Source organism: Antechinus flavipes, chromosome 1 (assembly GCF_016432865.1).
Source record: "Antechinus flavipes isolate AdamAnt ecotype Samford, QLD, Australia chromosome 1, AdamAnt_v2, whole genome shotgun sequence".
NCBI lineage: Eukaryota > Metazoa > Chordata > Mammalia > Dasyuromorphia > Dasyuridae > Antechinus > Antechinus flavipes.
In genome coordinates, this window is record NC_067398.1 from 686,063,697 (window position 1) to 686,089,692 (window position 25,996).

Below are 25,996 nucleotides of genomic sequence, written 5' to 3' on the forward strand. Positions count from 1 at the left end.
TGTTCCAATTTCCTTCCTCCTCCCCACCTCCTCCCTATCTAGCAAGTAATCCAATATATATTAAACATGGTAAAAATATATGTTAAATCCAATATATGCATACATATTTATACAATTATCTTGTTGCACAAGAAAAATCAAATCAAAAAGGAAAAAAATGAGAAAGATAATAAAATATAAGCAAACAATAACAAAAAGAATGAAAATGCTACACTATGATCTACACTCAGGCTATACTGTGATCTACACTCAGTCTACACAATCCTCTCTCTGAGTACAGATGGCTCTCTTCATCATAAGATCATTGGAACTGGTCTGAATCGTCTCATTGTTGAGAAGTGCCACGTCCATCAGAATTGATCATTGCACAGTCTTGCTACTGCCATGTACAATGATCTCCTGGTTCTGCTCATCTCACTCAGCATCAGTTCCTGTGAGTCTCTCCAGGCCTCTCTGAAATCATCCTGCTGATCATTTCTTACAGAACAATAATATTCCATAACATTCATATACCACAATTTATTCAGTCATTCTCCAATTGCTGGGCATCCACTCAGTTTCCAGTTTCTTGCCATTACAAAGAGGGCTGCCACAAACATTTTTGCACATGTGGGTCTTTTTCCCTCCTTTAAGATCTCTTTGGTATATAAGCCCAGTGGAACATTGCTGGGTCAAAGGGTGTGCAAAGTTTGATAGCCCTTTGGGTAAAGTTCCAAATTGCTCTCCATAATGATTGGATCAGATCACAGTTCCACCAACAATGTTATCAGTGTCCCAGTTTTCCCATATTCCCTCTAACATTCATCATTGTTTTTTCCTGTCTTCTTAGCCAATCTGAGAGGTGTGTAGTGTACCTCAGAATTGTTTTAATTTGCTTTTCTCTGATCAATAGTGATTTAGAGCATCTTTGCATGTGATTAGAAATGGTTTTAATTTCTTCATCTGAAAATTGTCTGTTCATATCCTTTGACTATTTTGATTAGTATGGCACTGAATAAAAAGATTGTCAATGCTATTTCTATTGTGCCTTGCAGCCTTCCTATGTGTTATAGTCTAATTAATCTTCAGGTTATTTGTATATAAATATTGAGTCTTCAGTAAAAGGCCAAGCAAGGCAAGAAGCATTTTTAAAGCATTTACTATGTACTAAGCATTGTGCTAAGTGCTGGGGAATACAAATCAAAGCAAAAAGTTCCCAGTCCCCCTGCTTACATTCTAATGAAGGAAGACAATACCCAAAAGGGATCTAGAAAGGGTTTTGGGAAGACATGATGTTAAAGTCTGGAAGATTCACTAATCAGGAAGGTAATGAAGATTGGCCAGTCTGGAATGCTTCCCAAAATGGAGGCCCTAGAAGAAATCCACTAATTGGAGAAGGCAACTAGCTCAAAAGAGGGATGTGTAGGATGAGAAGATGGCACGTGGTATTGAAGTCTGGAAAATTACAAATCCAAATTTGGACCAAGAATTAGATGATATTTATTTCATCATTTCATGATGAGGTATTGAGATGCTGCAGTGGATAGAAGCTTGGCCTTGAGTTAAAAGGACAAGAGTTCAAATCTAGCCTTAGATATTTACTAGTTATGTGATGCTGGGCAAGTCACTAAATCACTTATGTGTTCCAGGTTCCTCATCTCTAAAAATTGAGACAATAATAGAACTTCTATTGCAGGGTTCCTTTGAAGGTCAAAAGAGATAATAATTATAAAGCACAGAACCTGGAATATAGTAGTTCCTATATAAATATTAGTTAGTATTACTATTATTTTATTCCTAGTATGGCAATCTGGACCTTAAAATCATCTATGACTCCTTCCTATCTTTCCAGTTTTCTTTCATGTTTTTGTTGTCTAATTCAACAACATTGGTCTTCTTGCTTGTGCTTTCCACAAGTCACATTTCATTTCCAGATATTATCCTTTGCACTGGTCGTCCCCCATGCTTGCAATGCTATCATGATTTACTTCCCTAGATTCTTTCAAGGACCTGTCCAAATTTCATCCTTCTGTAGGAGACCGTCCTTGGCTCCCATAGGTGCTGGTGTGGACTTTCTATTTCTCTGAATCAATATCTTCCCCATTAGACTGTAAGCTCCTTGAAGGCAGGGATTGTTTTTGCCTTTCTTCCTATCTCCAGTGCTTGAATGCCTGATACATAGTAAGTGCTTATTAAATATTTATTGATTAACTGGATAGACCTTATACCTATAAATATTCATTGAATTAGAAGAATCATCAACTTTAATGGTGAACTCTTACATATACAAGGCACTTAATATTCATTAAATTAAAGAATAATTGTATTGTATTCTGATGAAAGTGGTTATCTTCGACAAAGAGAAAATTAAATTCAGTTCCAATTGATCAATGATGGACAGAATCAACTACACCCAGAGAAGGAACACTGGGAAATGAATGTGGACTAATCTTTGTTACATCTTTGTTTTTCATCCCAGGTGATTTTTACCTCCTGAATCCATTTTTTCTTGTGCAACAAGAGAACTGTACAGATCTGCATACATATATTGTATCTAGGATATACTTTGACATGTTTAACATGTATAAGACTGCCTGCCATCTAGGGGAGGGGATGGAGGGAGGGAAAGGAAAAGTTGGAACAGAAGTGAGTGCAAGGAACAATGTTGTAAAAATTACCCATGTATATGTTCTGTCAGTAAAAAGCTATACTTAAAAAAAAAAGAATTGAATATAAGGTCCTCTTTCTTTCTTATATTTAAACTTTTTATCTCCACAGAAGGAGTTTCCTCATTGGAGACTTCCCTTTACCAATGAAATTATAGGTTAAGTTCCTGTATTTGCCCCTAACTCTAGTGTCTCAAACATTGTTTTCTTGTTATGGCATTTCAGTCATATTCAACTCTTTGTGACTCCCTATGGGATTTTCTTGGTAGAGATACTGCAGAGGTTGGCCATTTCCTTCTCCGTTTCATTTTACAAATGAGTAAACTGAGGCAAATACAATTAATAAGTGTCAGAGATTTGAACTTAGATTTTCTTGACTCTAGGTCTGATGCTCTAGCCACTGCACCTTCTAACTCCCCTTCTGACATACAGTAGATGCTTAATTAGATGACTGTTCAGTGAATGACATCCCCATGTATGACGGTAGGGGAGCAGGCAGTGAGGAAGGCAGTTCCAAGGGACACTTCATTGAAAAGCTAAGCAGGGAGATCTGTGGAAATTGCAATGGCTGTAAAATTCAAATCCCTTTGATGTGGTTTATTTAGCAAGGCAGCCAGAAGTGACTGTGAATTGAACCTTCTTGTTGCCAGCCAAACCTTTGAAGTGTAGGTAGGGAAAAGACCAACTGGTGGGGTTAGGGTGTTAAGTCAGATGACTAGGAGGGCTGGGTTTGTGCTGTAGCTGAGGACCTGCCCTGCAGACTGGAGGAAAGAGGGAGAGAAAAATCAGAGACATATTAAGGATTGCTGGGTGTTAGTTCGTAGTGAGGAGTTAGTGATGAAATAAAGCAAAGCCATTACCCTCAAGGGGCCCTATCCTGTTTCTGCCATGTACCAGCCAGTTGACATCCCATCAATCAATCATTTCCTTGTTCTGAAAATCAGTTGCTTCATCTATAACAGGAACAAGCATATACTAGCTACGTTAGAGTTTGGGGAGTTAGGTTCATATGAGAATGTTTTGCTGGAAGTAATAATGCATGCCTGGAATCCAGCTATTGGGAAGGCTGGATTGCTTGACTTTAAGGCTTCTGGGCTACAGTGGGAATATGCTAATTGAGGTCTTCACTGAATTCAGCATCAGTATGGTGAATATCTGGGGATGAATGGCTACTAGGCTACTAGAGGAGTATCCTGACTCAGGTTGGAAAGGGGAGATCAAAGCTCCATGCTGACCACTGAAGGGGATCAACCCTAGCCTGGGGGAAATGGGGAGATACATACATACATACATATATACATATACATATGTATATGTATATCTGTGTGTGTGTATATATATATATATATATATATATATATATATAGAGAGAGAGAGAGAGAGAGAGAGAGGAAGGAGAGAGAGACCCACACATAGAGTGAAAGAGATGGGGGAGACTAAGAGGGGAAAAGAGAGGAAGAGAGAGGGAAAGAGAGAGAGTAAGGAGAAAAGAGAGAGAGAGGAAGAAGATGGATGGGAGAAATGTTATATCAGTAGGATCAATGAAAGAGAGAATATTAAAAGCATTTCGCAAATTACAAGTGTTATAAAAATGCTGGTCATTACTATTAAGAGAATAATTGGTTTAATGCCTTAAACTCCAGTGAATAGGATGCTGACTCTAGTGTCAGAGGACCTGGGTTCCAGTCCTGCTTTTGCCACTTACTACCTGTGTGACTTTGGACAAACTATATCCAGTCTGTAGACTCCTGTAAGTGAGGTGGTTGGACCTTTTTCCAGTCTTAGAGCAATGACCCTAATAAGTATGTTTTTGATATCTTACTTAAATTCTTCCTGTGATAATTTAAGCCTTTGCTTATCCCTGGTGGGGTCAGCTACAGTTTAGTTAGGTGAGCCTTGAGTTTATAGGAAGAATGAAGCCCTGGGCTTCAACCTCAGCTATGAAAATGACATAGCTGGGAAAGTGAAACTCTCCCTTGCTTGTTTTCCCCGCCTGTGAAATGGGCATAATTATATGTACAGCACAAATGCTCTGAAGTTTAATTACCATTTGTGAAGCATTGTGAGATTGCTGTAAGTGGTCAGAAGACCCAGGGAGAGGTTCTCACTATGATCTTGTCTCAGGTTCTACAATCCAAGCCAAGCAAAAGTGAGTCACTGTAGTTGACAGATCCATGAAAAATGGTTAACTTAGCCACGTTCTCAGAAGCCCAGGTTTCAAAAGGGACTTTGCTCAGTATGCTTTTGAGGACCAGCTGGGTGCTCTGAAGGAAAAAAGGAAAAATTAAGAAGTCTTGGTCCTGTTTCCCCAAGGTCATCCAGCTAATGGATCAAGAATATTCCATGAATAAGGGACAATCAGTACAAAAGCATGAGGATGAGTGATGATGGGTTCTCTTGGAAGTTCCAGTAAATGTGTCTGCCCTGGAATATAGCAAACATTTAATGAATTTAAGTTGACTCACAAGAAAATGAGATTCTTGCAGATAGCTTTAGTTCTTTTCCTTCATGGGAACTTGTATTAAAGAACTTAGAAGAAGAGATGATAGTTTGGAACCTGTAGATCTTGGTTTACTATAATGGAAGAAGAGGGTTACAGGGCACGGGAGGCCATAACATCTCATTGAAAGGTTATTTACTTCAATAATGAGCAAGATTTCAGAAAAACTTAGACTTACATGAATTGATGCTAAGTGAAATGAGCAGAACCAGGAAAACATTGTATATAGTAACAGTAACATTGTATATCACACAATGGATTTAGCAATACAATGAACCAAGACAATTCCAAAAAAGGCTCGAAAGGGAAAATGTTATCCATATCCAGAAAACGAATAAGCAAATAAACAAACAAAATGGAGTTTGAACGCAGATCAAAGCATTCTCCTTTGTTTTTTGTTTTGTTTTATTTTTTTCCCTTTGTTTCTCCTTTCACAACATGATTAATGTGAAAATATGTTTTACATGTTTGCACATGTATAATCTATGTCAGATTGCTTGCTGTCTTTGGAGGAAGGGAGGGAGGGAGAGAGAAAAATTCTAAATTCAAAATCTTATAAAAATGAATGTTGAAAACTATCTTTATACATAATTGAGAAAAATAAAATACTATTTAACAAAAAGAGGTCATTAGTTTCATGAATCCTGGCCCTTTCATTCTTTATAGAATCACAAGATTTAGAGCTGGAAGAGACTTTTGAAGTTATTTAGCCCAGTGCTATCACATTCAATTAAAAAGAAGAGTTGTTAATTCTTACATCAGGGATGCCCATCAATTGGAGAATGGCTGGATAAGTTGTGGTATATGAATGTTATGGAATATTATTGTTCTGTAAGAAATGACCAGCAGGATGAATACAGAGAGGACTGCGAGACTTACATGAACTGATGCTAAGTGAAATGAGCAGAACCAGGAGATCATTATACACTTTGACAACGATATTGTATGAGGACATATTTTGATGGAAGTGGATTTCTTTGACAAAGAGACCTAACTGAGTTTCAATTGATAAATGATGGACAGAAGCAGCTACGCCCAAAGAAAGAACACTGGGAAACGAATGTGAACTATCTGCATTTTTGTTTTTCTTCCTGGGTCATTTTTACCTTCTGAATCCAATTCTCCCTGTGCAACAAGAGAACTGTTCGGTTCTGCAAACATATATTGTATCTAGGATATACTGCAACATATCTAACATATATAAAACTGCTTTCCATCTAGGGGAGGGGGTGGAGGGAGGGAGGGGAAAAATTGGAACAGAAACGAGTACAAGGGATAATGTTGTAAAAAAATTACCCTGACATGGATTCTGTCAATATAAAGTAATTATTAAATAAAATTAAAAAAAAGAAAAAGAAAATAAAAAGCTTTAATTAAAAAAAAATTCTTAGATAAAAATCCTTGCAGGCCACACACTGACTTGGTTTTAAAATATGTTATCTACATTTTTTTTTGTTTTGTTTTTTATTTTGTTTATTTCCCAATTCCACTTTAATCTGGTTCAGACTACAAGAGACTATGGAGTATTTGATGTCTCTGTTCTAGACCAATTTTTCTCATTTTACAAAAGAACACAAAATTCAGAGATTTGGATCAATAGTTCAAGGTCATAAAGAATGACCTTTCCTTCTCTTTCAAGGCAGTTACCCAATGACTTTTCATTTCTTCCACAAACATTCATTATACAAGATCCCCGCACCTAAAATGGCAGAGATATGAAGTAAAGACAAGACATGATCTCTGCCTTCATGGAGCTTATAGTTCAGAAATGGTGCATGCCTTCTCTTAGATGACCAGCCACTTATCTCGTGGGTTGACATTGTATGGCAGATCTGTCTTTCTATTTTCCTTTGACACCAAGGGATATAATTTGTGCCCAGGAATGATGTTTCTTGTTCACAACCCTATCCTGACCAAAAACTTGGAGATATACCGAGGGATGAGGTTGGAGAAGGAGGTGGGGGCAAATCAATGACCAACCTTTGCTGAGCACCATTAGGTTACAAACCCAGCTAGGAAATTTTGCTCTTTTTGTTTCTTCCTGGGGTTAAGATGGTGGGAAGTCAAGATTATTGAGTGCTATACTAGACTCTATCAAAATGATTTGGGAACCGGTTACTTACTTTTTCCTTTCCTAGTTAAATCATGGATCACTGGGCAGAGCCTGCGGGTCATGGCAGCTTTGCTGGGGGATAGCCAATGAATATGTGTTATTTATGGTTTCATAGAAGGGTATGTGAGAGTAAAAATTTCCAAAGTAAAATGGTCTTGACTGATGACTTGGTATTTTAGTTTGGAAACTCAGTGGAAAACTATGAGGAGGTTTTTCAGGAAAAAAATTCATACATTCAAAAAACATTGATTAAATATCTACTTTATGCAAGGTAAAAAAAAAACCAAAACAACAAAGCAATCAAACCTTTTCCTACCTTCCAGGAGTTTACATTCTGCTGGAGTCTTGGCATTTCTTAATTTCTTTTCCAAAGCTCTGATTATTATTATTTTTGATACTCTCAGGGAGCAGGGTGACTATTTGCAAATCAGGTCAGCTCTCATCAATCCAAAGTGCCTTTTTATATAAGTCTTTAATAAATCTATTTTAATCAATCCATTCTGATGTGGATATATAGTTCCACCTGCCTTTTTCCTTCCTCATCATCGCCTGTTTCTCTCTGCCTCAGCCTTCAAAGTCCATTTCTCTTGGGAAACCTTTTTTCATTAATTCAGCCAATCTAGATTTCTCTCTTGTCTGAACCCTAGAATTCTAACAAGGAATATTGGTGTCTGAAAGATATTTTCTTAAGTGGGGGGGGTATAGAGGGCAATTTGGTACTGTTGTGTGTAAGGCAGTTATACTGAAGCAAGGGGTGTGTGTGTGTGTGTGTGTGTACACTTACACATGCTCACATGGGCTGGCAACTCGAAATGGGAAACCTCTATGGTATAATCATATTGGGCAATCTCTGGAAGATGGTAAAGGAAGATGGTATATGTGTGTATAGAGGGATGCTACACAGGAGACAGGACAGGTATTCAGACTAAGTGCTTTCTCATGGCAAGGGATTCTCAGGGAACTGGGAAGCACCATCAATGAGCAGGGAAGAAGCATGCTTCCTGGAAATTTGCACCTTGGTGCAAAGCCATCTTCACCTCTCCTTAGTTATAACTACCCTGAGCCTCATCTTATCTCACTTAATTTTATTTTTCATTTCTTTCTAATTGTTCCCTGTGACTATGATTTGATAATCTGTTGCCTGTGTACAGGAATATCACCTTGCCCACCCCTGGGATTCTCCACTTCTGGAGGAGTTCCCTCTTCCAAGGTCCCTGTCTTTGACTCCAATACTTCCACATCCTTTAAAAAAAAAAAAACACAAGTTTATGTTGTCTTAAAAAATCCTCATTTTCTCAATTCCCCTTTGAATTAAGTGTTTGGACCCAGTGTGTTTATGAACAGATAAAGGATGCTTCTTATGAAATAGGTAGCAAGGAAGTCATGGTCCCTTCCAGACCCAGCTTCAGCCTTCTTTAAAATCAACCTTGTTTACCCTGGAATTGGACTCAGCTGAGACCTAGTTTTGGTTACATGTGACACATATTTGATCCAGGGTGAGTCATTTAATATCTCTGGACCTCAGTTTCCTCCTCAGAAAAATGAGAATAAAAATACTTGTAATAATTGCCACATAGGATTGATGTGACAATCAGATGAGATAATACGTGTAAAATGCTTTGTAAACCTTTAAAAAAACAAACCCAACCTTGTTGATTCTGTGGCGTCTGGAAGGAGGAGGCCCAGTGGAAATCAGAGCAGGGTGTACTGGCTGTATATTTGGACCGTGTGTGATGTGGGAATGTGCTCCCAGGGTGATGATTGTTTTGTTTCTGAAAGGTGATGCAGGTAGGAGTAATAGAAGGAATCCTCCCAAAGGGGCAAACTATGCCACTCAAGCCAGCACGTGCAAGTATTATTCTGAAGCAATTGCTCAGATTCTCAGTGGATGTTTGTCAGGTTCTCCTCTGACAAGATCATCGGAGCATAGGCTCATGGTTTTAGAGCCAGCAGGGGTCTTGATGGCCATTGAGCCCAAAATTCTACTGATTACTGGATACTGAGGTATACATACGTACGCACATAGATGGTGTGTATACACACGTGTAAATATATATATGTGAATGTTGTATAAATGTATATATATGTGTGTGTATATACAACACATGGGTGTGTATATATATATATATATATTTATATATTCTTTATTATACATATATACACAAATACACATGCATACATTTATCATTTAGTGTCTTTTTAAAAAATTTTTATTTAATAATTACTTTATATTGACAAAATCCATGCCAGGGTAATTTTTTTTTTACAACATTATCCTTTGCACTCCTTTCTGTTCCAATTTTTTTCCACTTCCTCCCTCCACCCCCTCCCCTAGATGGCAAGCAGTCCTTTATATGTTGGATATGTATGCATACATTTATCTATGATTCACTTGGGTTTAAATAATTAGTACAAGTGTCTGAAGTGAACTTTGAACTTATGCCTAGAACCTAGAAGAAGTTCACATCATGGTTACAAGTTGATGTGTCTTATGTTTGCTTGCCTGCCCGAAGTGCTCAGACCATTTTTTAATTTTTATTCTTTTTAAACAAAGGTTCTTGACTGAAAAATTTAATAAAGACTTTTTGGTTCAGGACTTATGTGTCCACAAGACAGACTGGGCTTTGACTTCACTACCAGGTTCAGATGGGAAACTGAAAGCATGGAGGTTTGTCTGGCTTTTTGAGGAAGGACCAGAAGGTGGGAGGATGTATGAACCTCGGGAGCCAGCCCTTAGACAAGATGGGCAGGTTTCTGAAGGTGAGGAAAGATACAGAGACAGAGAATTGGAAAATCTTACCTAAGAGCCCCTAGTCACTCTGTATCAAAGTTGGGATAGGCAGCCCAGATCACTGAAATACAACTAAGACTTCATGAATTAGCTCAGCAAAAGAGCTCTCAATGACGATAATGATATAATGATGAGAGCAGGGTAGTGACCTGTCCCAGAACTATTTCTATTTGAGCTCCATTGAGCATGATAAGAGTAATTTTTTGTAATAATAATGTAAGGGTGATGTGTGTGCGTGTGTGCGTGCACTGTTATGGATTACAGTAATGATGATGATAATAATAGCCAACTATTACCTTTTTGTTGTTATTGAGTCATGTTTGCAGTTTTCTTGGCAAAGATATTGGAGTGATTTCCCATTTCCTTCACCAGCCCATGCCAGCACTTTGTAAACAAAGCATTTCTGGATACTTAATCTCATTTGATAGTCATGATAGCTTTTTTCAATGTAAACTACTTGAAGGAAGAGATTGTCTCACTTTTGTGTTGTTATCCTTTATTGCCCAGCCCAGTGCTTAGAACAGTTGTGGCAGCTAGGTGGCCCAATGGATAAATTGCTGGATCTAGAGTCAGGAAGACCTTAAAATCTGGCCTCTGACACTAGCTGCTTTGTGGCCTTGACCAACTCACTTAATTTCTTTCTCAGTTTTCTCATCTGCAAAATAGGGATAATAACAGCTCCTCCCTCCCCAGGATTAAGTGAGGCAATAATTGGGAAGCCCTTAGCACAGAACCTGGTACACAGTAGGTGCTATATAAGTGCTAGTCTGAGAAATATCAGGGAATATTTTACAGGAAGAGGAGAAAACTCAAGCTGATGTAAAGGGATGATATTTTAGGTATAAAGCTAGGTGTGAACAAAATTATAGAGATAGGAAAAAGCAAGGGATGATGGGAAGTAATTTGAAATAAGACTGGGAAGACTGTGGAAGGTTTTAAATGTAAATTTAAAGAGTCTGAACTTGAAGGATAATGGATGGTTTTTGTATAGAAAACTGGAATCATCAGAATTGTGTATTATCAAGGTTACTCTTACAATTGTGCATAGGATGGCTCAGACAAGAGGTGGAAGCATGGGGTAAAGGAGACAAATTAGGAACCTATTACCATAGAATGAGTCAGAGATGTTTTCCTAGATTTTAGTGGGGGGCAGTGGGAATGGAAAATCAGGACTGATATCCCTGTCTGATGAAGCATAAGCTATGAAGTTCTTATCTGTATGATAAGGGGTTGAATGAGATGGCCTCTAGTATTCCTTTAAGCTCCAGTCAAATTTTCAGGTCTGAATTTGATATGAAAGACTAAAAGAATTTCATTGTTGGGAGTGGAAAGTACTCAACAGTCACTTTCAAAAAAAAAAAGAAAGAAGAAAAAAAGGAAAAAACGCCAACCTACTCTGAAACCCAAACCAAACTCTGTCTTTCCATCTTAAACTAATGCCTTTCCCTTCCAGTCTTAGGCTCTGTTGCAGGAACTGTTTTGTATTAGAAAACCTTGTGTTTTTCATTTCTAACCCACCACCCAGTATTTGCTACTAAAAGATTTAGGATGAAAATTCACCTCCTATGACTCTCCATCTTTCACAAGGACAAAGGCATTTGTCTGTTCTGGGCTTACCATAAACACAACTGGAAGCAATCTAAGGAGCCATTGGGACCCCGCAGGAGAGTCTGCTAAAAAAAATGCAGGGACAAATACTTTTCTTCCTGGGTTGATTTTGAAGACTTAAGTATTTCTAGGTTTGTTCTTTTCAAAAGAAACCAATTCTAAGGAATATTTGGTAAAATAATGGACCATAGGAAGTTTCTTTTAATTTAGCAAATATTGAGCAAATCCTATTTGTGCAGTGCCTAGCACATAAGTATTTAATAAATGCTTATTGATTGGCAGAGAGTAAAGGGAAAATAAATGTTTGCAGATTAATTACAAGGTATGAATCCAGAATCATTGAAGAGAGGAGAGAGAGAGAGAGAGAGAGAGAGAGAGAGAGAGAGAGAGAGAGAGAGAGAGAGAGAGAGAGAGAGAGAGTTGTGAAGAGGAAGAATTTGGGCTGTAGATTCAGGACCATAGGATTAAAGAACTGAAGTTATAGAAGATCTCAAAGTCCATCTAGCCTGACCCCCCTTCATTTTACAAATGAGGAAAATGAGACCCAGGGAAATCAAGTGACTTCTACAAGATAATACAAACATTAAGGGTAAAACTGAGTTTGAATTCAGGTCCTTTGACTTCAGATACAGGGGTCAATTAGATGACAGATAATCTTAATGTTGCATTAGTAGCCAAAGGAAATTGAGGTAAGCTCTTCAGGGAGCTGGTGTTCTATGGAGGATGTGTGGAAATACAGAGATAAGAATCCCGAAGGACAAAAATGAATCTTGGGATGGCGGAAAAGAAGGGGACAGCATTTATTAGGCACCTGTTGTATGCCAGGCATTGTGCTAATTGTTTCACAAATATGAGAAGGCTGAGCAGAATTTCTTAGAAATAAAGATAAACTGATTAATGGAATATTCATACCAGAGAGGAGACCATGAGTTTGAGCAAGACACTATTTGGAGTGCGAAAGACAAATAATGACATATATATAGTCCCTACCCTCAAATATCTTGTTATAATGGAGAGTATGGCAAGATACCCAAAGAATTTGTTAGAAATCTATTTCCCTGAAAGTAATAGTCTGTGTTTTATTAGATGTAGTCCTACCTGAAGGCAAGGGATTATTCAGGATAACTTAATAAAACATCTGTTGCAAGGATCCACCTGTGCGAAACTGTTTGTAGCAGCCCTTTGTGTAGTGCCAAGGAAATGGAAACTGAGTGGATGTCCATAAATTGGGGAATGGCTGAATAAACTATGGTATATGATGTAATGGAATATCATTGTTCTATAAGAAATGATGAGTAGGTTGGTTTCAGAAAAGCCTGGATAGACTTATATGAACTGGTGCTGAGTGAAGTTAACAGAACCAAGAGAACATTGTATAAAGTAACAACAAGATTATATAATGATGAATTGTGATGGACTTGGTTCTTCTCAACAATGTAGCAATTGAAAGCAATTTCAATAGAACTGGAATGGGAAAATGCCATCCACAATCAGAGAGAGATTTCTGGGGATTCATATATTGTTTGTTTCTTCTGTTTTTTTTTCCCTTTTGGCCTGATTTTTCTTGCCCAATATGACAAATATGGAAATATGGTTAAAGAATTGCACATATTTAACCTATATCAGATTGATTTCTGTGTTGGGGAAAGGAGAGGTAGAGGAGAGAGGGAGAAAAATTTGGAACACAAAGTCTTACCAAAACAAATGTTGAAAACTATATATGTATTTGGAAAATAAAGTATTATTGAAAATTAAAATAAAACATTCATTGCAGTTATCCATTTTGTTTTATGACTTCTGAAGGGTCTTACCAATTAGGGATGGACTTTTAGAACATTCTCAGGAGGCTGCTTCTATTCATATCAAAGACAAAGACACTCCATCTTCATATTCTTACACAAAAAGAGACCTCCCAGGAAAGGAGATTTTTTTGTTCAAAATATATATTCCTGATGATTGTTATAGCTGCTGCTGTTCTGAAAATTGTCATGACACTGGTTTTTATCCATTTTGGGTAATGTAGGCAGTCATCTCACCATTAGAAGGTGAGATCCCAACAGCATTTTCCAAATCTATGTGGTAAAAAGGAACTATAGCATTATAGAAGAAATCTGGCTTCAGGTCAGATTATCTATCAGTATTTGTCAAGTCTATGGATGAATTGCAGAACCCTGTCCTTAATAATGATTTAAAAAATACCAAAATACTTTTGTAGCAGAGGGATGAATAGCTTCCTCATACCTCCTTATATGACTACAGTAACTCTGTCTTTGATTGTCCTCCTCCAAAGCCCCCCAAACCAAGGAGAAACAAAGGAATAGATGAAAATGTGACATACTTCTTGCCTTCTGGAAAAAAAAAACTGAAGATCTATAGGTCTAGGATGCAAGAGATGTCAGTATGGAATAGCAACAAATTCTCTTTCTCAGGGCTGATTTTTAAGTCTATTTCCTGCTCCTCTAAGAGTAATGACTTCACCAAACCAAAGCAGTCAGAAGTTTCTGTCAATAAAGGAAGAAGGGAAGGGAAACACAAGCCAAAGGAATTTCTGTCCACACCGGATGCTTTCATTAGTTTGTATCTCTCTCTCTTGAGGAAGAGTCAAAATCCAAATGAAGAGTTCTGGAGTTCATCCTCAAGTTTGGTTCTACCAAATGCAGTGAATTTAACATTGGTTGGAAATTATAAACAGTTGTCAAACACTTTCATTTTGACTTTTATAACATTTCTTGTATTTGACCCTTTCTTTCCTTTGACACTGATACCATCCAGGTACAGAACCTACACTTCAGCCTAGACAATTAAAATGGACTGATGTTTGGAGATCTTGCCTTAAGTCTATTATTCCCACTAATCCTGACCCTCCAGTCAGCTGTGAAATCAGTCTACCAAAAGTGAAAATCTGACTATATCAGACCCCACCCCCACCCCATTCAATAACTTCCATATAGTTCCCTATTACTGCCATAATCAAATATTAAATTCTACTTAGCTTTAATGCACTTTATAGTTTCTTCCTACTTTCTAGTCTTTTGATTGCACCTTTCTTCCTTCCATACACCCACCTATGATAGTCACCCTAGCTTTCTTGCTATTCTTCATCCAGGATATACCAACTCTTGATTAAATATTCATGCTGATTCTCTTCCATGGCTAGAACTCCCTCCCTCTTCATCTCCACTTTGTGACTTCCTTGATTTCCTTCAGGTTTTAGCAAAAGTCCCATTTTCTGCAAAAAAGATATCTTTCCTGATTCCCTTTAATGCTAAAACTCGCTTAGTCATCTTCAATTATCCTGTCCCTATCTTGTTTGTACAGAGTTATTTCTATAACAAAATGGGAGCTCCCTGAGAACAGAAACTGTTTTTTCCCCCCTCCAGTTTCTGGAAGATAACATTCAGCAAGTGTTTGTTGACTGACTTTGCCCATTCATAGGAGGCTTAGCTATGGAAATTAAATAGACTGAATGCTGCCTTTCCTAGAACTTCTGGATTCAGAGCAAAGACTCGCAAAATTATGGATGTAAAGATAAGCAAATTCTATTATGTGTTGATTATTCTTTTTATTGTTTCTATGCAAAAAAAGATGTCTTTTTGTGAACACATTCAGGAAAATTTTCAGAGAAGTAGAACAAGGTCAAAGAGGATGTAGGATTTTTCCAGTAGGTGGAAAATAAGGTGAGGGCTCAGAGCAACTTTAATTGAGTGATTCTGTACTAATCATTTCCCTTAGATGAATAAAACCCGGCCACCCAGAGAGAGATGCCAGTGGGAGATGTGGCTTATCTCCTGTCTGAGAACCATAAAGAGCTTGATACTTTCCTCCAGGAGTCTGGGGCATATTAACTGCCAAGATGAGCATGAAATTTCCAGGAGTGTCAGGTCCTTTGTAGTGAATAGGATCTGGTTAGTTGCCTGATGGTGAATTTTGATAGATCCAAAAAGCAAAATGATATACTAGCTAAGATGTTGGACTTACTTTATGGAGAAGCCTGGATTCAAATTATGTCTACAGCCCTTGCTAACCATGTGACCTTGTGGGACAGGAATGACATCTGATTTATGTAGGCTGGGCTGGCAGGTCTTTAAGAAATAGGGATGATATCCTTGGGATAGGCTTGGTCTGACAGATTAGAGCTTGAACTTGAATCCTTTTTACTTCCAGGATTAGATATAAATCTTCTGTTTAGTGTTTAAAGCTTTTCCTACAAGGTCACTTCTTACCCGTCTAGTTGCTTCTACCTTATTCACTCTCTATGTACTTTATGATTCAGTGACTCCTCCTTGTTGTTCCTTGCACAAGACCCACCATTTTCCAACTCTGTGCATTTTCACTAAACATGTCTTGCACCTCTCTAATGCTCTCCCTCCTCATCTCTTCTTCCTAATTCCCACGGCATCCTTCAAATCCCAGCTAAAATCTCATCTTCTATAAGCCTTTCATACTCCCCTTTAATATGAGCATCATCCCTCTGTTGATTATCTTGTTTGTATGTAGTTGCCCATATATTGTCTCCCCCATTAGAGTATAAGCTCCTTGAGACCAGGGACTACCTTTTGCCTTTTTTTGTATCTCCAGTACTTAGCATGATGCTAACTAATAATCATCAGTTGATTGATTGATGATTAATGTTGTTTATTGGCCACATGTCACTATTGTGACAAATTCTAAGACAGAGGAGAGTTATCACTGATGGAGTCAATATTGTATACTCCTTGATTCTTTTTGATTAAGTAAACTTTTCTGTTAAGTAATTTGTGCTTATTGTGTTTCGTTGCATTTGAATTCTAAGTCTGTACTACTAGACTGGGATGAGTTAGGGCTGGCTTGGAATACTATCATCAAGTCATATTACTTCTCTAGGTCTCTGTTTCTTCATATGTAAAATGAGGATAATAAAATCTGTAATATCCATTTCATAGGAATGTTGTAAATTGTTAACTAGTCTTATCTATCATTGGTCTTCTCTCATTGATACATTTGTACAAACTTCTCTCTTCCATAGGTCAAAATCCTTATCTTCCTTCAGGACTCTTAAGTACCATTTCTCTGTGAAATATTCTCTGATTTCCCACCTTTCCAGTTTTTAGTTCTTTTCCCTTCATTAATTTGCTTTTTTATTATATTTATTTGTATGTATGTTGTATCCTCTTAGTAGGCTATCAACTCTTTTGTTGGCTACTACACTGGTGGAGATAGGGAGGCTCTTATTAACCACTCACACTCCAACAATAGCTTTGGGGCTGTTTTGAGAGAAAGAGCTATGAAATGGAACTGGGAAAAGACTGAGTTAACTTTGTCCCATGTGGATTAATCTAGGACAGCTGTGGGATTTTTCTTTTGTTTTAATTCAAATTTCAGTTTTGAATTGTGTCCCTTTCCCCATCCCCCTAGACTTTGAAAAAATCAGAAAAACAAAATTCATTACAAAATATAATCACACAAAAACGAAATCTGTTATGTTAAAAAAAAAGAGAAGAAAATGTTTCAATCTGAATTCTGAGTTCATCAGTTTTCCATGTGGCGGTAGATAACATGTTTTATCATGAGTTTTTTGGAATTCTGGTTGATCATTGTGTTGATCATAGTTACTAAGTCTTTCAAAATGGATTATCTTGACAATATTGCTGTTATATAAATTGTTCTCCCAATTCTTCTCACTGCATCAGTTCCTACCAGTCTTCCCATGTTTGCTGAAACCATTTGCTTCATCATTGCTTACAGCAAAATGCTTACAGCATTCTATCTCATTCATATGCTATAAGTTGTCCAGATATTTTCCAGCATGTCATTACATCCCTTCTGTTTCCAATTCTTTACTACTACTAAAAAAATATGCTATACATATTTTTGCATATATTAATCCTTTTTTTTCTTTTTTTGCTCTCCTTAAGTTATACATCCAGTAGCAGTATTGCTGGATCAAAGGAAATATGCACAACAGCTTTTTATAGGTTCAAATCATTTCCCAGAATGGTTGGACTAGTTCACAATTTCACCAACAGTATAGTTATCTTATCTGTTTTCCTAAAATATCTCTGGTATTGTTCCTTTTTTTCTTGTCATTTTAACCAATCCAATAGATGTGAGGTGGTACCTTAGAATTGCTTTAATTTTCCTTTCTCTAATTAGTGATTTACTGTATTTTTTCATAGAGCTATTGGTAGCTTGGATTTTGTCCTCTGAAAACTGACATTTGACCATTTATCAATTGAGCAATGGCTTGTATTATTGTAAATGTGACTCAGTATCCTATATATCTTAGGAATGAGACCTTGATCAGAGAAATTTGCTGCAAAGTTTTTCTTCCAGTTTCTTACTTTTCTTAGCTGTGGTGTCTTTAGTCAAGAGGACATAATAGTAGCTCTAGAACTGTTTCAAAGGACTCCTGAGAATCCAGGGAACTTCATTGTCCATTGCATTTAATCTCATTGCTGGTCACTTTTTATTTGCATAATTATTCCTGTAGACTTTTTTTTTCCAACCTTGCAGAATACTTTTACCTGGGAGTATATTTGTGTGTGTATATCTATCTATCTATCTATCTATCTATCTATCTACAGTTTTTTGTTTTTTTTTCCTGTGAAGAGAATAGTTTATTGAACCTTCACATTCTGGATGAAATTTTATTAGAATCAACAGAAACATTATTAAGGACAAGTTCCTTGAAGTCAAGGGCTTTCTCATTTGGGGGTTTTTCTTGTCAATGAACATGACAATAGTTTGTATATGGAGGGACACAAATATTGAATTGAATTGAGATTCTGTTTCTTAGATTTGTTTATTGTACAAATTATCTCCTATACTTTCCATGTTTATACAGTCAATAAACACTTAACACTTACTATATATACAATGCCGGACACTGTTCCTTCCTCATCTCTACCTTCTTATATTTTTGGGGGGTTCAGTCCCCATCATTACTTATTTATTTTGTGTCCTGTCCCACTTCAAATGTCCTGTATTTATGCTTCTCCTGAGTACTATTGTAATCTCCCTGCTGAATGAAACCTCCCAAAGGGCAGGGACTGTTTTCATCTTTCTCTGTATCCTCACCACTAACATCAGTGTCTTGCACACAGTTCAAGCTGAACAAATGTTTACTGATTGAACTGAATTGGACCACTCCTTCCATTGATGCACTTAGCAAATTAACCCCACCTTCTCACCTTGTATTCTCAGTTTGTTCTCCAAAGATTCTTCCAAGAGGATCCACCCAATGCATTGTTGACTTTCCCTTAGATCTTTAAAAATTTTCATTGGTACCAAGGGAACACTCAGGATGTCCTTATCCCTCACTCTGGGCATAGAATGGGTCTCCTTTCCCCCCTCTTCCAGTTATTAATTTCTTTGCGCCAAGGAAACAGTAATAACTTATAGTCCTATGGTGTCAGTGACTGTGAGTTTAGAGATGATTTAGTCAAAACCTTCCATTTTATAAATGAAGAGCCTGACTTTTTCAGGGTTTTCACAGATCAGATCTGAACCCATGTACTCTACCTTCATGGTCTCTGACACTTCCACTGAATGATTTAACTTTAGAACGTTCATTAATACAGCAAACAATGAACATATTCTACAGTGTTCTATCCCTCTTGGATCACTGTCTTTTATGGGTAGAGGGACTTGTGTAATTCAATCAAACGGTGATCTACGCTAAGCAGAGTTAACTAAGAGACATGCCATAGTGGAGAATTTTGATGAAAGGTGACCCACTAGAGAAGAAAGTGGCAAATCTCATCAGTATCTTTGCCAAGAAAACCCCATGAAAAAAATGACACTGGAAGATGAACCACTCAAGTTGGAAGATACACTACCGAGAATGAGCAGAAGACATATAAAAATACTTCAGAGAGAATGAAGTGGTTGGATCAAAGCCAATAAGAAGTACAGCTACAGATAAGTCTGATGACAAAAGGAAAGTCTGATGCTTTAAAGATCATTACTATATAAGAACCTGGAATATAAGGTCTAAGAACCAAAGTAAGCTGGAAAAATTTTTTTCCAAAAATAATTATGGAAAAGGAAAAGAACCTATATGTTCTAAAACATTTATAGCAACTCTCTTTGTAGTGGCAAAGAATTAGAAATTATAGGGATATCCTTCAGAGGAATGGTTGAACAAGTTGTGGTATGTAATTGTACTGTAATAAGAAAGGATGAACTTAATTATCTTAGAAAAACATGGATAGATTCACATGAAATAATAAAGAGCAAAATGAGCAGAACAAAGAGAATGTTGCATAGAGTAACAGTAAAAATGACATTAAGTGCTGCAGTCAACATGCCAGCAAATTTGGAAAACTCAGCAGTGACAAATAGATTGGAAGGGAAAGGGACCTGTATGTGCAAGAATGTTTGTGGCAGCCTTCTTTGTAGTGGCCAAAAACTGGAATCTGAGTGGATGCCCATCAATTGGAGAATGGCTGAATAAATTGTGGTATATGAATGTTATGGAATATTATTGTTCTGTAAGAAACGACCAGCAGGATGATTTCAGAAAGAAAGGAGAGACTTACACGAACTGATGCTGAGTGAAATGAGCAGGACCAAGAAATCATTATATACTTCAACAACAATACTATATGATGATCAATTCTGATGGACCTGGCCATCTTCAGAAATGAGATGAACCAAATCAGCTCCAATAGAGCATTAATGAATTGAACCAGCTACATACACCCAGGGAAAGCACTTTGGAAGATGACTATGAACCACTACATAGAATTCCCAATCCCTCTATTTTTGCCTGCCTGCACTTTTGATTTCCTTCACAGGCTAATTGTACATTATTTCAGAGTCCAATTCTTTTTGTACAGCAAAATAATGGTTTGGACATGCAACATATATTGTATTTAACTTATACTTCAACATATTTAACATGTATTGGTCAACCTGCTATCTGGGGGAAGGAGTGGGGGAAGGAGGGGAAAAGTTGGAACAAAAAGTCTTGCAATTGTCAATGCTGAAAAGTTACCCATGCATATATCTTGTAAATAAAAAGCTATAATTAAAAAAAATAAAAAAGGACACTGCCAAAGAATGTTTAAATTATATAGCAATTGCACTCATTTGCAAAATTTATGCTTAAAATTCTACAAGCTAGGCTTCAGCAATATATGAGCCAAAATTATCAGAAGTACAGGCTGGTTTTTGAAAAGGCAGAGGAATTAGAGACCAAATTATCAAAAGCCACTATATTATGAAGAAAGTAAGGGAATGCCAAAAAATAAAATTTGTTTTTGTTTCATTGACCATGCTGAAGCCTTTGACTATTGGATAACAGTTAAAATATGGCAAATCCTCAAAGAGACAGGAATACCAAATCATCTGACTTGTTGTCTAAGGAACCTGGATGTAGGCCAAGAAACAACAGAACTGAACACGAAACAGCTGATTGGTTTAAAATTAGAAAAATATAAAAAGACTGTGTATTGTCACCTTATTTATTTAACTTATATGCAGGGTACATTATATGAAATGCTATTTCTTTTAGCACAGTCAAAAATCACATTACTTTTCTTGCCCATCATTTCACACTGTCAACTCACATTGGGCTTTTAGACTATTAAATTGCCCAGATCTTTTTCTGATGAAGAATGTATTATCTCACAGCCATGCACTTTGACATGCTCCTATCTTATATTTGTGAAGTTGATTTTTTGAACCTAATGTAAAACTTTACATATATATATATGTATATATATGTGTGTATATATATATATATATATATATGTATATTTAAAATCTATACCTGGCTCATAAAAATTTTTTATTGAGATTCTTTTTAAAAAATCAGGATCATTTCCCAATAATTAAGTCCCTCTCCTTACCTCTCTTGTAACAAATTAATTAAGCAAAACTAATTAACATTTGACTTTGACTTAAAATGTATGCTTCATTAATAACAGCAACTAGAATTAACATAGTGGTTAAAGTTTACAAAGCACATTACATATATTAATTCATTTGAGCCAATGTTAACTTATTCCTTATCCCGTTTGCTGAGAAATGGAAGCCTGTTTCACTATCAGTTTTCTGAAGCCACAATTGGTCATTGTATTAATCAGAATTCTAAAGTCTTTGAATGCTATTTTCTCTTATATTATATCAGTCACTGTTTAAATTATTCTCCTGATTTTTATTTTACTCTACATCAATTTATACAAAATTTCCCACATTTCCCTAAATTTTTCATATTATTTCTTTTGACACAGTAATATTTTATTCCTTTCATTACTTAGTCATTTCCCAATCAGTGGGTGCCCACTTTCCTTACAGTTCTTTGTGATCCCCTCAAAAAAAATCCTACCATGAAGATTTTTGTATTTATAGAATTTTTCTTCTCTTTTCCCCTGTTTTGGCTTATATGTTGTGTAAGAAGCAGCACCACTGGGTCCAAGAATATGTATAAATCATTGATTTTTATGGTATATTGCTAAATTGTTTCCAGAACAGTAGACCAATTCATAATGGAACTCTGCATTCTCAGAAAAATTGATCATTCAAAATCATAAAATCTTGAAGTTAGAAGCAAAAAAATCATATCTAAGATCATTTTACAGTAGTAAAAGTAGTAACTATAAGTAGTAACTAGGCAAGATTTAGACCCCAAAGCCATTGACCCTGAATCCAATGATTCAAAACTGTGATTGTGAAAAACTTGGAGCTTCATCCAGTCTCCCAACTCTCAGTGCAGCAGTGTAGCAATCTTTGCACTATCTCACAGTCATAGGCACTTTGACATGCTCCTAATGGAATCTACTCTAATTTTCTGTGGTTTCCAAACAGACTGCCTCTCAATTTTGCTAGTGCCCCAACTCATGTTAATATATATTTATATGTATACCTACATACACACACACACACACACACACACACACACACACACACACAGAGAAAATTTTTCCCAAGGAAATATTGCTTGGTTTGAGCTTCAGACAGTCCTGAACAGAATTAATTTTCTGAAGATCAGAAAATTGGGGGTTGGGTGAGTTTGGGGAATGAACTCTCATCTCCAGAACCCCCTTGGCTATTTTTGATGAAAATTGCTGCAATGGAATGGACCAGATAAAAGCACAAACACTTTTTTTTTGCCCTTTAATGAACAAGTTTGAGTCTGAAATTAAGCCCAGCAGGTAAGAAGATACTGTATAGATTTCAAAAGATATAGCTTGTTTGTCCATGTTCTTTGGGATACTACTTTGTTAAGCCTTGCCACCATTATGGAAAGCTGAAATGGAACTAGCCTTCCCTTCCCTTTTCCTTCTTTGTTTAGCCTTTCCTTTTACAGGTAAGGAAATCGAGTCCCAAAGAATTGAAGTGTGACTTGCCCAAGGTCACACAATAGTTAGGGATGTAGGTGAAATTTGAACCCCTGACTGCAAAGCATTTTCTTCCTTCCTCCTCCCTCCCTCCCTCCCTCCCTCCCTCCCTTTCCTTCCTTCCTTCCTTCCTTCATCTCCTTTTCTTTCTTTCTTTCTTTTTCTTTTTTCTTTCTTTTTTTTTCTTTCTTTCTTTTTTCTTTCTTTCTTTTTCTCTCTTTCTTTTTTCTTTCTCTCTCTCTCTTTCTTTTTTCTTTCTTTTTTCTTTCTCTCTCTCTCTTTCTTTCTTTCTTCCTTCCTTCCTTCCTCTGTCCCTCCTTCCTTCCTCCTTCCCTCCCTCCCTCCCTCCCTCCCTTCCTTCTTTCATTTTCTCCTTTTCTTTTTTCTTTCTTTCTCTCTTTTTCTTTCTTTCTTCCTTCCTTCCTTCCTTCTTCCTTCCTTCCTTCTTTTCTTTCTTTCTTTCTTTCTCTTTCTTTCTTTCTTTCTTTCTTTCTTTTCTTTCTTTCTTTCTTTCTTTCTTTCTCTTTTCTTCCTTCCTTCCTCCTCCCTCCCTCCCTTCCTCCTTTTCTCCCTCCCTCTCTCCCTCCCTCCTCCCTCCCTCCCTTTCCTTCCTTCTTTCCTTCTCTCCTTTTCTTTCTTTCTTTCTCTCCTTTTCTTTTTTTCTTCCTTCCTTCCTTCCTTCCTTCCTTCCTTTCTTTCTTCTTCTTTTCTTTCTTCTTTTCTTTCTTTCTTTCTTTCTTTCTTTCTTTCTTTCTTTCTTCCTCTCTCCCTCCCTCCCTCCCTCTCTTTCTTTCTTCCTTTCCTTTCCTTTCCTTTCCTTTCCTTTCCTTTCCTTTTCCTTCCTTTCCTTTCCTTTCCTTTCCTTTTCCTTTCCTTTCCTTTCCTTTCCTTTCCTTTCCTTTCCTTTCCTTTCCTTTCCTTTCCTTTCCTTTCCTTTCCTTTTCCTTTCCTTTCCTTTCCTTTCCTTTCTTCCTTTCCTTTCCTTTCCTTTCCTTTCCTTTCCTTTCCTTTCCTTTCCTTTCCTTTCCTTTCCTTTCCTTTTCCTTTCCTTTCCTTTCCTTTCCTTTCCTTTCCTTTCCTTTCCTTTCCTTTCCTTTCCTTTCCTTTCCTTTCCTTTCCTTTCCTTTCCTTTCCTTTCCTTTCCTTTCCTTTCCTTTCCTTTCCTTTCCTTTCCTTTTCCTTTCCTTTCCTTTCCTTTCCTTTCCTTTCCTTTCTTTTTTCTTTCTTTCTTTTCTTCTTTTCTTTCTACACATTTGTAGGGGAGTCTTTTTGAAGTTGCCCGTGAGATCAGATTAATCTCTTCTCATCACATCAGACCTCACTCCAACAATAGGACAAACCACCCACCTTCAAGATCACTATCTCTGCTTAGCCCCATCTCACCCACTTAGCTACTGGTGCCTTATTCTAACTGTGAACTTGACTCCCTCCATCTTTCATGCCATTAATTGCTGAGCACCTGGTCCCTGCCTGGAGTGTCTGAATCATCACAGAGAACACCTTTCTGACTTTCATTTTTCTGAAATGGCCTGGGGCCATCCATGGTGCCTTGTTGGAGTTTTGTTACTTACTGATGGGGGTGCCAATAGGCTTTCAAAATTGACTTAGATTCTACACAAGGAAGCTTTGGCTAGAGAGAAGTGAGAGGAAGGGGAGGTGAACTTTTTGAAACACCCTTGTCTTCTCTGTTGGACGAATTCAGAGAAATCTCACCCTGTGATTATGTGGAAGGTCAGAGATAACTTTTGTCACAGCCAGATATTCCCCTAACAGATTTTTTTCCTACTCTCCAGGCTTGAGAGAGACATATAGCATACACTGTTTAGCTTCGTACCATTAAATTAAAGTATTTCTACCTATATATTATGAACATACACACATGTATTTGAGGCTGCCAAGTTCGACCTGCAGGGCATTTCGCTACAGGTCAACTACTTGTAGAGGCTTGTCAACTCTGGCTGGAGACAGATTTATTGTGTCCAACTTATTAAACCTGTTCAAAGGCTTGAATCCAAGTCAAAGCTGCCTGTGTACAAAAGGGTTTGGACAGTGTTGTTTTTAAGACATTAATGATTTCATCTTCAAACCCCAAGGCCCTTAGAGCTGCCATGAAGAAAAGAAAACCTAACTCTACTGTTCCAACAAATTGTCTTTAGCCAGATCCAATGTGAAGCAGGAGTATGTATTTCAAATATATCAATTTATAAAGACAGTATCTTCCACAACAGAATTGTGAGATCTTTGAGGAAGGGACTGTTTTTGTTTTTCTTGTATCCCCATCATCTGGCATACAACAGTCACTTAATAATAAAAGTTTATAGGTTGATTGATTTATCCCTGGAATTCAACAGAGTGCATAACACATAGTAGGTAATTCAAAAATGGGAAGGTCAGAAAAGATCTTGCTGTGGGAGTTAGCATCAGAATTATGCCTTGAAAGGAATTAATGATTCCAAGAGGTGGAAGTGAAGCAGAGAGTTTTAGGCTTGGGGCGTTGGGTTGGGGGTGGAGAGATTATTTAAGCAATGATATGTAGAAAGGAGATGGAATTTTGTGAGCAAGGAACAGGGCCAGAATTGGCTGGAAGTTGGAATACAGAAGGGGGAATCGTGTAATCTGACTGGAAAAATAGGTCAGAACCAGATTATAAAGAGCTCTAAATGTCCAAATTTTATCCTAGAGTCAATAAGAAGCTGATAAAGATTCAACACCATTCAGTTTCACCAGGATTTGTCTTAGATTATCAACATAGGCTTTTGTGGCTGCAAAATCTCCTAAATGATTTTCAATTCAATTCAGTAAGTGTTTAGTAGATGTCTACTATGTTCCAGGCCTGTGTTAAGCATTGGGGAAACACAGTCCTGCCCTCAAAGAGGTTATAATTGAATGGGAAAGGAAGTTGGAAAGGATCAGAAATGGAACACCAGAGGGTATTTGTCCCAGGGACGTCTTGCTTCCTGGTGCTGAGAACAAGCAGAGCTGCAGATGCAAAGTGTGAACTAAGATCATTGGATC